A 14,081-nucleotide genomic window follows, 5' to 3' on the forward strand; every position below is an offset into this window, starting at 1 on the left:
GCTTCTGTGCTCTCTGCCCTCTAGCACCCAGCAGTTGCCAGCTGAGTCCTTCGGACAAAGAGGGAATTTCCTATCCAGCAGATGCCTCTCTGCCCTGCACAGCCAAACTCAGATTTTCCCTGGGGAGTTATTTTCAGCAGTTTTCAGGTCTCCACTCTCCCTGCTCCAGCCCCGCAGAGCCCTCGGGCTGACGGGTCCGGCTCCCTTTGCCATTGCCAGGGCTGGGGGAGGCCACTCGTGTCCGGCACACCGAGCGCCCTTCTCGGGCCCCGCAGGGTCCCGGGACCTTCCCGACGGGAATGGCACAGATCTGCCATTGAAAAGAGCAGAAAAGCCCCTGTGTGCCGCCGCCCGGAGCAGCACATCTGGTGCGGGCACACAATCGGCCCTTTGAGCCGGCGGAGCGGGGCCGAGCGGAGCCTGAATCCTCCTCCGGGCAGCACCTCTGCCATTGCTTGCTGCTCTCGGATCTCCGCTGGGAACTTTCCACTCCATCTGCAGCACAGGAACACACTCCCCCAGTGTAGATCCGTCGCCGCCGCTTCCAGGAGCTCCCTCCTGCCAGGCTCTGTCCAGGAGCCCCAGCGTGTCCAGGCTGGCCCAGTGCCAGATTTCAGCTGGTTCCTTCTTTGCCAGTGAGCAGAGGGAAACTGGGAAGTGTCTGATTTACAGGGGTTTTTCTTGCACATGCTACACAGTTTAGGTGGAACCTCTGAACTTGCAGGTCTGAGCCCACCTACACTGCAGGGACAGGGACAGCCTCATGGGCAGCAGCCCAGTGTGTGGGACCTGTGCCTTCTCCCTCGAGGAAGAAAAGAAGGAGCAGTGTGATTCGCTCCCCCAGGCACTGGACATATGTCAGGGAGCACCTGCAGCACTACTGGCACCTGGGGACATGTGGGGCACAAGTCATCTGATGGCAGAAGTGCTGCCCCAGCACTGCTCCAGACACATCTCCTCTGAGAGAAGGACAGACCTGAAATGAGGGATAATTGTTTATGATTCAGTGTGTGTTTGAGGGGTGCAACACAGGCCCTGGGTGTCGAGGTCCAACAGGGTGTAGGGGGAGTGAAAAGGAAGTGTCCCTGCAGACAGATGAGGATTCCAGGAGCTGCTGAGCCAAAGCCCGGCCGAGCACCTGGGCGGTGGCTGGTGCAGCCCATTGAGCTCTGAACAGGAGCGTGATGCCACAGGGTGGCCAAAGGACCCCAAGACCCACCAGGCAGAAGGGAGTGGAGGCGGTGGTAGATGTGGGGAGCAGGGCAGCACGGCACAGCTGGGGCTGAGGGACAGCAGGAAGAGGTGCTGGACTCACTGGTGAAGTGGGCAGCGTGTCAGGGCCTGCCCAGCATGAACCTCTGGGGCTGGCTCCAGGGGGGAACTTTGGGAGCAAGTCACATCTGCCTGCGGGAGCAGCCGTGATGGGGTGACAGGTTGACAACAGCCGCGGTGGGGCGGCAAGGTGAGGTACTGGCAGGGGGATGAGACTACAGAGTGATGGGATGAGGGGGTGACAGGATGGCCGTGACTCCGAGCTGCACTCTCGGAGACCCCTCCCAGCCCCGTCCCAGCCCCGTCCCCGTCCCCATCCCCGTCCCCATCCCCTAAACCCATCCCAAACCCATCCCAAACCCATCCCCAAACCCATCCCAAACCCATCCCAAACCCATCCCCAAACCCATCCCTAAACCCATCCCCAAACCCATCCCTAAACCCATCCCCAAACCCATCCCAAACCCATCCCAAACCCATCCCAAACCCATCCCAAACCCATCCCAAACCCATCCCAAACCCAGCCCCGCGTCCCCTCGTGCCTGCCCTGCTCTGACCGCCAGGGGGCGCTGCCGCTCCGGGAACCGGGGATGGGTTTGGGATGGGTTTGGGATGGGTTTGGGGATGGGTTTGGGATGGGTTTGGGGATGGGTTTGGGAATGGATTTGGGATGGGTTTGTGATGGGTTTGGGGATGGGTTTGGGATGGGTTTGGGATGGGTTTGGGATGGGTTTGGGATGGGTTTGGGATGGGTTTGGGGATGGGTTTGGGGATGGGTTTGGGATGGGTTTGGGGATGGGTTTAGGGGATGGGTTTAGGGGATGGGTTTGGGGATGGGTTTGGGATGGGTTTGGGGATGGGTTTGGGGATGGGTTTGGGGATGGGTTTAGGGATGGGTTTGGGATGGGTTTAGGGGATGGGTTTGGGATGGGTTTGGGGATGGGTTTGGGATGGGTTTGGGATGGGTTTAGGGATGGGTTTGGGATGGGTTTAGGGGATGGGTTTGGGATGGGTTTAGGGGTGGGTTTGGGATGGGTTTGGGATGGGTTTGGGGGTGGGTTTGGGATGGGTTTGGGGTGGGTTTGGGGATGGGTTTGGGGATGGGTTTGGGATGGGTTTGGGGATGGGTTTGGGGGTGGGTTTGGGAAGGGTTTGGGATGGGTTTGGGATGGGTTTGGGATGGGTTTGGGGATGGGTGTGGGGATGGGTTTGGGGATGGGTTTGGGGATGGGTGTGGGGATGGGTTTGGGGATGGGTTTGGGATGGGTTTGGGGATGGGTTTGGGATGGGTTTGGGGATGGGTTTGGGATGGGTTTGGGATGGGTTTGGGATGGGTTTGGGATGGGTTTGGGGATGGGTTTGGGATGGGTTTGGGATGGGTTTGGGGATGGGTTTGGGATGGGTTTGGGGATGGGTTTGGGATGGGTTTGGGATGGGTTTGGGGATGGGTTTGGGGATGGGTTTGGGATGGGTTTGGGATGGGTTTGGGGATGGGTTTGGGATGGGTTTGGGGATGGGTTTGGGATGGGTTTGGGATGGGTTTGGGGATGGGTTTGGGGATGGGTTTAGGGGATGGGTTTGGGATGGGTTTGGGGATGGGTTTGGGGATGGGTTTGGGGATGGGTTTATGGGATGGGTTTGGGGATGTGTTTAGGGGATGGGTTTGGGGATGGGTTTGGGGATGGGTTTAGGGGATGGGTTTGGGATGGATTTAGGGGTTCGGTTTGGGGATGGGTTTGGGATGGGTTTGGGGATGGGTTTGGGGATGGGTTTGGGGATGGGTTTGGGGATGGGTTTGGGGATGGGTTTGGGGATGTTTTTAGGGGATGGGTTTGGGGATGGGTTTGGGGATGGATTTAGGGGATGGGTTTGGGGATGGGTTTGGGGATGTTTTTAGGGGATGGGTTTGGGGATGGGTTTGGGGATGGGTTTGGGGATGGGTTTGGGGATGGGTTTGGGATGGGTTTGGGATGGGTTTGGGGATGAATTCAGGAAATAGGTTAATGGGATGAGTTTAGGGAGTGGGTACTGGGGCTGGATTTAGGAGGTGAGTTTATGGGATGGGTTTAGGGGATGAATTTAGGAGATGGATTAAGGAGTTGGCTTTATAGGATGTGTTTAGGGGGAGGGTGCTGGGGATGGGTTTAGGGATTAGTTTGGGGGTTTAGGGGTGGGTTTGGGACATGGGTTTAAGGGGAGGGTCCTGGGGATGGGTTTAGAGGATGAGTTTAGGAGGTCAGTGCTGGGGGTGTGTGCTGGAGGGTGTCAGGGGCAGGTGCCTGAGGTGTGGCCATCAGCTGGGGGCAGGAGGCAGCAAGGCTCTGGGCAGCCTTCTTCCCCCATCCTCCCGACCTATGCCGGCCCTCAATGGCTGCTCCCAAACACCTGCCATGTCTTGGGATGAGAAATGGAGTCATGGGAGGAGAGAACAGAAGGCATCCATGGCAGGTCTCACTCAGGCCTGCAGCCTTCCTCTGTGCTGCTCAGGCTGGCAAACAGCTTCCCTGAGACCCTCTCAAGACCCCACACAGGAGTTGAGCATCTTGTTCCCACTGGTGATGGCCACAACAAGCACATCCCAGGGCCCTGGAGGTGCTCCACTACCTGAAACACCTTCAGCAGCTCTAGAGAGCTCATGGTGCCTTTTTTGGGGGGTCACTGCCATGCTGCTTTTCCCCAGGATGATGCCCAGTGCGGCACTGGGGATGGCTGGGGACAAGGACACGCTGGAGTCCGGGTGGGAAGCGAAGCTGGAGCAGCCTGAGCTCTTCCTCGGTCTGCAGGGGGCCTCAGCCATCAATCATTTAGTGCTGTGAATTTTTAATGTGTAAAAATCTCTTTAAGCGAGGAGTCGAGCACAGAGTGAGGCTGATGATTAATTCAGGGAGTGGTGCATGGAGGCAAGTGCTGGCCTGGCCACAACCAGCAAGGGGTCCCACTGCTGGGGAGCAGCCACCAGCCAGGTCAGGGTTGGGAAGGGATGGGTCTCCTAAGGGCTGGTGCCACAGGGTCATCAGTCAGGAGCTGCATGCACCTCTGCTAGAGTGTTTTGGAGGGTTGTGAAGCTGGGAGCTGCTCAGAGTGGGCTCCCCCTGCTCGGGTGATGCTGGAGGTGCTGGAGGCCACGGCTCCAGCAGCTCCTCACACCAGTGTCCCCTTGGAGCCCACCCCATTTCCAGCCTGCAGCTGCAGTGCATAAGCAAATAATAGTAACAGGAATAGTGCACAGCTGGTGGAGGTGTGCAGGTGTCCATGAGGGCCTGCTGCACCTCCTCACCACCCTTGTCCCCTCCAGTGGGGTGAGAAAACCCCAATCCTCCCACAGTGGCCTCAAAGGAGGATGAGCCAAACCAAGAGACCCTCAGGGTATGAGATAACCAGAGAATGGCACACCTATGGCAGGATGGGGAAAAAGAGCAGTGGCCAGGGGTCTCTTGCTCCAGAAAATGTTCTGGTCACACTGCTCCCACCCAAGCATGGGCAGGGCTGCTGCAGGCATGAAGCCCTGGCTGTTGGGCGCCCAGCAGGTTCAGGCATGACAGGAGATCGAGATGTGTCACAGCTGTTTGAGTCACCCCCTTCCCCAGCTCCTGTGTCGTGCCAGCACCCCCAAAGCTCCACCAGACCCTCCCTGTTCACTTGTGGCATGGGGAGCAGGAAGAGACACATGATGGTTCTCAAATGCAGCTGCCACCTTTCAAAAGTAGACAGAGAAGGTGATAATTAGCAACTCTTTTATTGAAAACTGCATTTCTCCAACAGCATTTCAGCCACTAGGTTTTAACTTTAGATATTTGGGGATCTGGGCTTCATGTTCCTATGTTAAAAGGCAATTTATCGAGTATGTCTCATTAGAGCATCAGGGAGGGAATCTGCCCTGCAGGGGGGTCTTGCAGGTGCTTTCAGCTTTGTTGAGGCTGGGCATGGAGCAACGAGGGATTTTTCTAGCATGAGCTGTGTCAGTACAGCTGCAGTGCAGGGACATCTGGCCCTGCATGCAGCTCTGGGGCAGAACCACCAAAAGAGCCATGGAGATTATCAGAGTCATGTGGGGAAGACCCTCAGCGTTCAGGGCCCCAGTAAAAAGCTGCTGTGCTCTGCCTTGGCTCTGAGGTTTCCATGGCTGAGGCCTCTGTGGATGTGGCCCAGGGCCAGGCTGGAGGGGAGCAGGGAGGGGAGACAGAGGAAACCTTCTGCTCTGCACCAATGTGAAGAAGTTGAGTGGATTTGCAAGTCCCCAAATTCCATATGCACTTCAGAGGAAGGAGTGATAATGGAAGGGCTCCAATTTTGGGAAGGCGAGTTTAAATAATTAAGAGGAATAGTGAGGTGGAAATGAATGTGCAGAAGGTTTGGGGCTCCCTGGAAAGAAGCAGAGATGAAAGGAACAGCCTTGCTGCAATATTCATGAAGCTCTGAAGGAGCAGACGAGTGCCTGGAAGAGGGGTTGTTGCGTGAGCTCAGCTCCTCTGGAGACCCCATCGGCTCAGGGTGGAGGAGGATGAGCTCTGCTGGGGGAGAGCTCTCCTGGCCCTTCGTGCCACGTGCAGGAGATGCCTCAGCCCTGCACAGCCCCAGGCAACTGCAGGACTCCTGTCCACCCCAGCCCCTTCCCCTTCCTTGTGGATGGAATGAATTCCTTCTCCTTGGCCAGGGGTGAGAAACTGGGAGTCTGTGCATGAATGGGTCAAACCCTAAACTGCTTTAATTGGACAAAAATTGGGACACCAGTGCCTCCTGCAGCGGTGGTGGGTCTTTGTGCTCTGGATGGTGTTGAACATCAGCACTTTTGTGCTGGGAGTCCGCATTGGGTGCTGGGGCTTGTGCTGAGGGCTGGCACTGGGTATTAATCCCGAGTCCTGGTGCCAGGGACGAGCATTTGGTATTGGTCCTGTGGGGTGCTGCTCCTGGGTGTTGGTGGTTGCTCTGGTGCTTTGTGCTTTCAAAACCCTCAGCAGCATCCTGCTCTCCTGCTGGCCAGACCTGCCTGCACTGCGTGGGGAGCACTGTTCCTCCCTGCAGCCCCGAAATGCAGCTGTGGGGAAGTGCTGCAGAAACTCCAGCCCTCAGGCTGGGACTCATGGAAGTGTCCTAAGGATCCTGGAGCGATTCATCAGCAAACAGCAAAAGGAAGGAGTGTGAAGGATGCTGACTCTTTGCTGGGAGCTGGGCAGGAGCTGGGGATGCTCCCTGGAAGGTTGTGGGAAGCTCCTTGAGCACAGCCCAGTGCTGCTACCCCAGCTGAGGACAGCTCTGCAGATTTCCACTGCCCCTAACCAAACTCAGAATTTCCGTGGGCAGCATTGACCTAACTCTCAAAATTCACTGATTTCCTGTCCAGACAGAGGGGTAGAAGCTTATGCAAGCCACAAAGAGCTGCTCTCCCCTGCATTTCTCCTCCCTGTGCATTCCTCAGGCAGGGAGGTTTGGCAGAGCACAACACAAAGCAGAGATATGAACATCTGGAACGTTTCTTAGATGGAAGAGCCTAATGTGCCTGGCTTGCTTGGCTGCTAACTCACTGGTGAGCCCAGGACTTAGTTCCTGAAAGATTTCCATTCCCAGCATTGCCATGGGATACTGCACCCCCAAATGGATGCTAGGGTTGCTACTTTTCTCTGTGCTGACCATCCCCTCCACATGGCCCTGGGTCATATTGGAGTGCATCACAGCTGTTCCCACCTCACAGTGCATTGACACACACTGGGTGTGACAAAAGTGAGAGCTGTTTTCCAGATGGCTGGTGGCTGGGCATGGTTTTAACTGCTCTGTCTTTGGCCCTAAATCTCAAATGTGGCATCTGGGGACATCACAGGCCTTGGTTAATGGTTGGACTCAACGATCTTTGAGTTCTTTTCCAACCTTAATAATTCCTTGGTTTTTGATAAAAGCCTTTGCTTGGGAACTGCTTGTTTTGCAAATGTGTCCTTGTGTGGAGTTGCGTGATTTCAGAGGAAATCCAAATCAGCTGCTACCTTTGCTTCCCAGTGGGCCAGGGAGGATTTCTGTTGGTTTGATGTGCCTGCAGACATCTATCGCTGTGTTAATGTGAAGTTTGGCACATTTCATAGTGGCCACTGGCTCAGAAAATCTCCCCAGTGGGTGCACATTCACCCCCACTCAGCAGGCTCTGCTCCACGCTGGCCTGCTGGCCATGGCCACCCCAGCTCATGACAGATGATTTAGTGGCTGCTGCCACCACAGACCTGCAGGGAGTTTGTGCAGCAGGGACTCGGCAGAGGCTGCAGCCCGGCTGGCAGGGGGATGGCGATGGGCTGGTGTTTGAATTTGTGGGTGTTGGTGATTTTGAGATTGTAGAAAGTCTTTGTCTTTTTGTCTTGTTGCTAAAGAAGAAGCTATAGTTTGTTTGTGCTGTTTATAAGGTTGTTTATTTTTGCTTATCTATAACATGTTTTGCTGCCCTGCCGCAGGTTTGTCCTGCAGGGCAGTGTGTGGGGCTCTGCCCCTCAGTGGGATGCTACAAACATTATATACTAGAAATTATGTGTACTATATTTACAATAATGTGCTAATATCTATTATTTACGTTGAATAGTGTGTCTTTAGCTTAAACTAATAGAAAAATGCTAACATCACTAAGAACATGGAGGTAAGGAAGAAGAAGGAGGAAGAAAAGGATTAGGCCTACTTTCTTCTATCTTAGAACTCTTGACTCCTTTGTACAAAGTAAAACCCCCCTGTATAGGTGTTAAAACTCCCCTGTATAATACTAAAAAATTTTACCCTCTAATTTGTGACTACTTTTACTATACCATCTAACCCTCTGTGACTGCTTGTTTCACCTTTAAAGTTGGTAACTCATTCCATGGTTCAAACTCAAGATCACAGCTGTTTTCAGCTGCTTGCCAGGGTCTAAAATGCTTCTGACCAAGGCCTGGAACTTCTAAAAATGTCTGAGGGACATTTTGAGTTCCGACAGGCTGGGGTCAGCGCTCCGCTCTCCCCTTCCAAGCCCAGCTTTACTTTTGGGGGGCTGTGGGTGGCTCAGGGTGGCAGTGACCTCCCTCACGGACAGGGATGGAGTGCTGGGAGAGGTGGAGAGGCTGGGGCAGCGGGAGCTGCTGGCCCAGGATGACACAAGGGCATGTGAGAAGCACCAAGCTGCCAAGGTCTTGCAGTATTTGTCAGGGGCCAGCAGCAAACTCTGGGCTAAAGGCAGATCCCCGCTGGGAGTGACTGGACATGTGAAGAGAAGGAGGAGGGGACAACAAAGCAACCACAACCCTGGGAGTGGGCAGTGAGATTGGTAATACCAGAGAGGAGAAGGGATGTGGCATGTAGCCCTGGCTTTCCCCAACCCTGTGACTGCCCACGGTGTGACCGAGCACATCCCCGTGGGGCTCAGGTGTTGATGGGGCTCCCAGGCACCTGGGCACCCTCCTCCCATTGTGACCCAGCCTGGCAGCAGCCTCAGGGCTGCCCCTGCCCCACCCCATGTCCCAAAGCCCTTGGAAGGAGGAGTCCCCGGAGCCCAAGGGTGCCCTGAAGGTCGACTGGGATCCTCCTGGCCTCTGTGCCCTCAGCAGGGGAGGGGGTGATGCCAGTGGCTCAAGGAGTGCCACACCAGGGGACAGAGGGCACTGCACCCTTGCACTGCCAGAGCACCGGGCACAGCCAATGTGGACATCCCCAGATTTGCACTCTTCTCCCCCACATCTCCCAGCTGGGGACAGGACCTTGTGGAGGAATCCAGGAAGGGGTCCACACTTGTCTATGGTGTGGAGCCCTTTTCCCAGGCAGGGGTGAGGACCCCAGGGATCCAGAGCCCCACACCTGGGGCCATGCTCTGCCTTAAACCCCTGCCAAGGCCAAGCTCGGGGGCTGAGGGTCCTGCCAGACAGGGAGCGCTGCCAGCTGCCTCCTGCAGGTTTCTGTTACCTGCCCTGGCATCCCTCGCACTGCCAGCAGTCTTTGGCTGGAAACAGCACTCCCTCAGCTTTCCCTCCATTCGAACCAGGAGGACAATCCTTCTCTTTGGGTTTATTGTCCTGTGTGTTGGGCTCTTGAAGCTGTCCCTTGCCTTCCAGTCAGCTCTGCTCTTTAAACCATGACAGATATTCCCAGGCATATCTGGAAAGGAAATCAACATGCAAAACTTAAATATAGTGGAAATAGCCTTAAAATCCATGGTAATTAAGCAGAGAATGGTGTCAGTCTCTTTAGAGAAGAGTCTTGAAGTGGAAACATTGCACTTGCTCTCAGCCCTGAGGAGTGTCTGATGCTGGGGGAACTAGCCTTAAACCCCAATTCCCTACACTGGAGCAGAGGCTGAGCCCTGTGGCTTCAGGGAGAGAGACTCCAGGGGCAGAGCTGAACTTGAGATGTTTAAGGGGGTGTCAGAGCCTTTACCAAAGCTCATGTCAGTTTTGGGTGGTAAAAGCCCTTCATGCTGCCCTGCCACAGCCCCAGCAGATGCTCTGAGCCCAGAGTCGGGATGGAGCCAGCAGTGAAACCCCAGCCAGGCTGCTGGGACCTTCCCTGCAGGGGCTGGGTAGGGCCATGTCCTTGTCTCCTGCAGGGCAAGGGGGTCCTTGGTGATGTGATGCCAGTGCCACCGTGCCCTGCTGACGTGGGGGTTTCACAGACACTGGCCATGCTTGAGCAGGGCTGCCCGGGGGTCTCAGCAGTGAGGGGAATGAGGGATGGGGCTGCAAAAGCCGCTTAAGGGATTTGAACTCTTAATCCCCATTACAAATTAATGTCCAAATCCCTGGAGTGGGGGCAAATCCCACCCCAGAAATACATTTTTCTTCCAAACAGAAAGAAACACATCTGTAGTACGTAGGATCAGCAGCCCAGGAGCGGGGCTGGCCAGGGTCACCCACAGCCCCCCATGGGCAGGCACCGTTTGGGCACAGCTCCCTCCGGGTGTTGGGACATTTTCACCCTGGTGGCTGTTTCAGAGCACGGGAACACAGCTCAGGCTCATCCTGGTGACTGCTCTTCCCTCTGACACCCAGCATTAGTGAGTCCTCAGAACCCTCCCTCCTATAGTTTGGGAAAATATTTCCCCTCTTCTGCAAAACAGTAGCTGGTTTGAACATGGTCCAGCTCCTGGAAGCTCAGGCTGGTTCCATTGCTTTGAAGTCAATTCCCATCTGAGGGCTAAGCTAATTTTACACAACTTGCTTTCACACCTATAGCAAGAAGCAGTTTCTTTCTCGATGAGCAGTGCATACAGAAGTTAAACTGATTATTCATTGGACAAGTGAGAACATACAGCACCGAAACTACATTGGATACACAAAGTATTGGAAAGGGGCTACAGAGAGACATGGAAAAGTGCAAATATGAACATATCCCAACCCGCTGTGGCTCACTGACAGGGATCACATTTGTGCTTGAGCTGGTGAAAAATTCAAGGTGTAATTTAGTTTTAAGATCTGGCTCAGCTGGCCTTTCCCTGGCATTTCCTGCCCTTCAGCAGCAGTGCTCCATCTGCCCACAGGAAGGTGTAGCAGAGCTGTGGGGACAGGAGGACCCACCACAGGCTCAGTGCTGGGGCACACAGGCTGCATTCTGCATTCTGCATTCTGCTCATGCCTCGCCTCTCACTCCTTCCACCTGCAATGGCAACCCCTGGCACGGGGCACAGGGACTGCCACTGGCACCCCCACACTGCTCCTGTGTGGGAGCCCTCAGGGACTCTTGCTTGGAGGAGGATGGAGCTGCAGGACCTCTGCATCATGCAGGACCCTCCACCACTTGGTCACTAACAGGGACAAAAGGCTCAAAGCAATGCTCCTTGACATGGCCATGCTCCACTCTCCCACCATAAGGATTTCTCTATATTTCCACTCACCTTTAAGAAAAAAACACATCTTGGGCAGGAGACAGTGGGTGCTGAGAGAGGGAAGGGTCCACCACAGCCCCATGATCCCAGTGGCCACGGGATGTCCCTGCTGGTCAGACAAGGCAAGCCCCAGCACTAGGTCAGGATGTGCAAACAGGTTTGGAAACCCCAGGCAGGGATGGAGCGAGCCTGTGGCTCTGCAGCCCATCCCAGAGGTCTGTATCTCCTCCAGGGAAGGAGATTTTTGATGGGTCCCAGCCAGACCCCATGAGCAGCAGCTACTGCATCACAGACAGAAGTTTTTCCCCATCATCCCTAGGCTGGATGGGGGTTAAATCCCCCTGGAACAGCCCCTCGCTCCCAGAGGCTGAAGGGGTTTTGCATCTGCTCCTGTTTCCAGCAAGCTGCATGGGAATAGGCTCTTTGCCATTATCCCAGGTTTGTGGGTCCTGCTGGTGGATCATTCCCAGACCTTGGCAGTGCAGGAATTTTCCTGTAATTTCCTTGCCCAGGTGGTAATCGTAATGAACATCCTTGCCGCAAGGAAGCCCAGCACTGTCAGCTCAAATGAGGCTTTAATTCAGATTAATTAATGGGTTCAGGCAAGAACAAACAAGCAGACAGGCTCCTCAGAGCAGGTGATGGAAGAGCTGAACCTGAGCTGACAATCACCCACGGGAGATGGACAGTCCAGGGGTGCTGAGGGGGGAAGACTCCTGCTTGAAGCTGGATGGGGCACAAACACCCAACTTGTCCAATGCAGGTACCCAGGGCATCATCCCAAGACCCCAAACCACCTGGCAGCAAGCAGACAAAGGTCCCAGGTCAGTCCAGGAGCTGGCAGGTGCCCCAAACACTGAGCCAGGCCAGGCAGGACAGGTCTTTGCAGGATGTCCCCCAGCTGCTGGGGCTGTGTAGGTTCTCCCACCTCCCCTGCATGTCTGGGGTGGGTGCCTGGACTAAGCCCCAGATTTTTAATGGGGTGTGATGTGAATTTGCTCTGACAGGCCAGCAGCTGGGGCTCAGGACCAGACAAGCCTTCTAGGCTGAGACAACCTCCATGGAGCTGAGCTTTCTGTGTGCTCTAGCACCCACCTCAACAGGGATGGCTTGTGCCAACCCGCCTATGGGCACGCCTGCCTCCAAAGCACAGGACAAGCCCTAACAGTTTGTCCTAAATTTTATGAGGAAGCAGGATTCAGTGCCTGGGGAGAGTATTCTGTGCAGCAGGGGCTCTGGCTGGGGTGGAGGAGGCTGCTGGGCTCTGTGCAGAGCATGCATTGCTCCTTCATTCCACTGTAAAACTGCTTCTGAGGGACACACTCATGAAATATAAATGTGAGACCTGCTTTAAGCGGGCAGAGCCCAGAGATGAACAGCAGCTCTGAGCAGGCAGCAGCTCACAGCCTTCCTCTTCTTAGCTGCAATTAATAATTTATGCTTTTCATAACATGAGCTCTGATCTGAGAGCCCAGAAAGCCCTGGGGGCTGGCAGAGCTGACCCCACAGCTCACTAATACCAGTGCTTCACCTTCAGAGACAGGCACTGTGCCCACAGCCTCCCATGCAGTGCCACACAGGGTCAGGCCACGCCTTGCCATCACCACAGGGGCTGTGTCTGTTGCCCAGTGAGGTGGGTGGCACTGATTTGGAATAGGTGGCCATGGGCCAGTGATGGTTTGGTGGATGGTGCTGGCTGGTGATGGGTTAGTGAGGGCTGGAGACCCATTGGTGAGGGGTGGCAGTGGGTCAGTGGTGGGTGGTGATGTGCTGGTGGTGTTGGGTGGGGATGGATTTGGGATGGGTGGCAACAGATGGTGAGGGGTTGGTCATGGATGACAACAAGCTGGTGATGGTTGATGACAGCATCATAAAACTTTATAGTTTGGGGACCACAGGGGTGAGAAGAGGTGTAATAGCAGGATGGGGGGCTGGGTAAATCTGAGTGCAAACCTGTCTTCACAATCATCCCTGGGTGAGACCCTCAGTTTGTGCAATGTCATTGTCTTCTGTGAGGGAGATGACCAAGAATAGTTAATTTTGAATGAGCTGACACTGACCATGCCCAGGAGATACCAAGTGCTGGGGCAAGGTTCAGAGCATTGGGGATCAGCTTCTGCCCCTGTGAAGAAGCACTGAGCCAGGCTGGGGTGAGGTCAGTGACTTACAGACGGGACTGTAACACACGTGTGGCTCCTGCAGCAGTGGCACTCCTCTGCTGGAGGATCAGGACAGGAAGGGGCTGTGAGGGCTCCAGGAGAGGAGATAGAGCTCCAGGCAGCCCAAAAGGCAGGGCAGAGGTACAGGCAGTGTGTTGTCATACAGACAGCACCACCCTTTCCATGCCAGAGCCCTGCAGCCTGGCTGAGCATCCTTTGCCACTCTTGGAAGACCAGTGGTGCCATCACCCCCTGTGCCCAGGACAGCGGCCTGGGTGCGTGTTCCCAGGCAGAGATTGGCTCCAGGCCACGTGTGGGGTGGCACCAGGGCCAGCTGAATTGTCCTGGATCCCACATGGCCCTGTTTGGGCTGAACATCCCCCTCCCGGCTTCTGCTCTATTTTCAGCTCAGCTAGCAAAAAGCCCTTTGGAGTTGTTGTTTCTTCCTTTGTTTCCTAATTTAGATGGTCCCAAGGCTCCACAGGCAGATAAAGGCAAGTTTATTGCTTTGTGTTTATGGCACTGCTGGAACACACTGCTCCCACAAATATTACGTCAAGGGAGCGTGGGGAAGGCTCAGTGTCCCCAGCAGGGCTCAACCCTCACCTACATCTGCCCATCACTGCTCCTCCTGCCGTGCCATTGCTCCCTCTGGGCTCCACGGAGGTGCCTCCAGCTGTGGCAGTCCCTCTGGCACCTTTGGGGACAGCTGGAGCCCTCAGCTCCTGCTCTGAATCGTGCTGGTGCCTCGGCTCATGCTGTGGCTTGTGAGAGTCCCAGTGCCAGGTGCCACATGGATCCCACGGCCTCATATTGGCCTCAGGATCTTCTCATGT

The sequence above is a fragment of the Taeniopygia guttata genome, chromosome 28, assembly GCF_048771995.1.
Source record: "Taeniopygia guttata chromosome 28, bTaeGut7.mat, whole genome shotgun sequence".
Lineage (NCBI taxonomy): Eukaryota > Metazoa > Chordata > Aves > Passeriformes > Estrildidae > Taeniopygia > Taeniopygia guttata.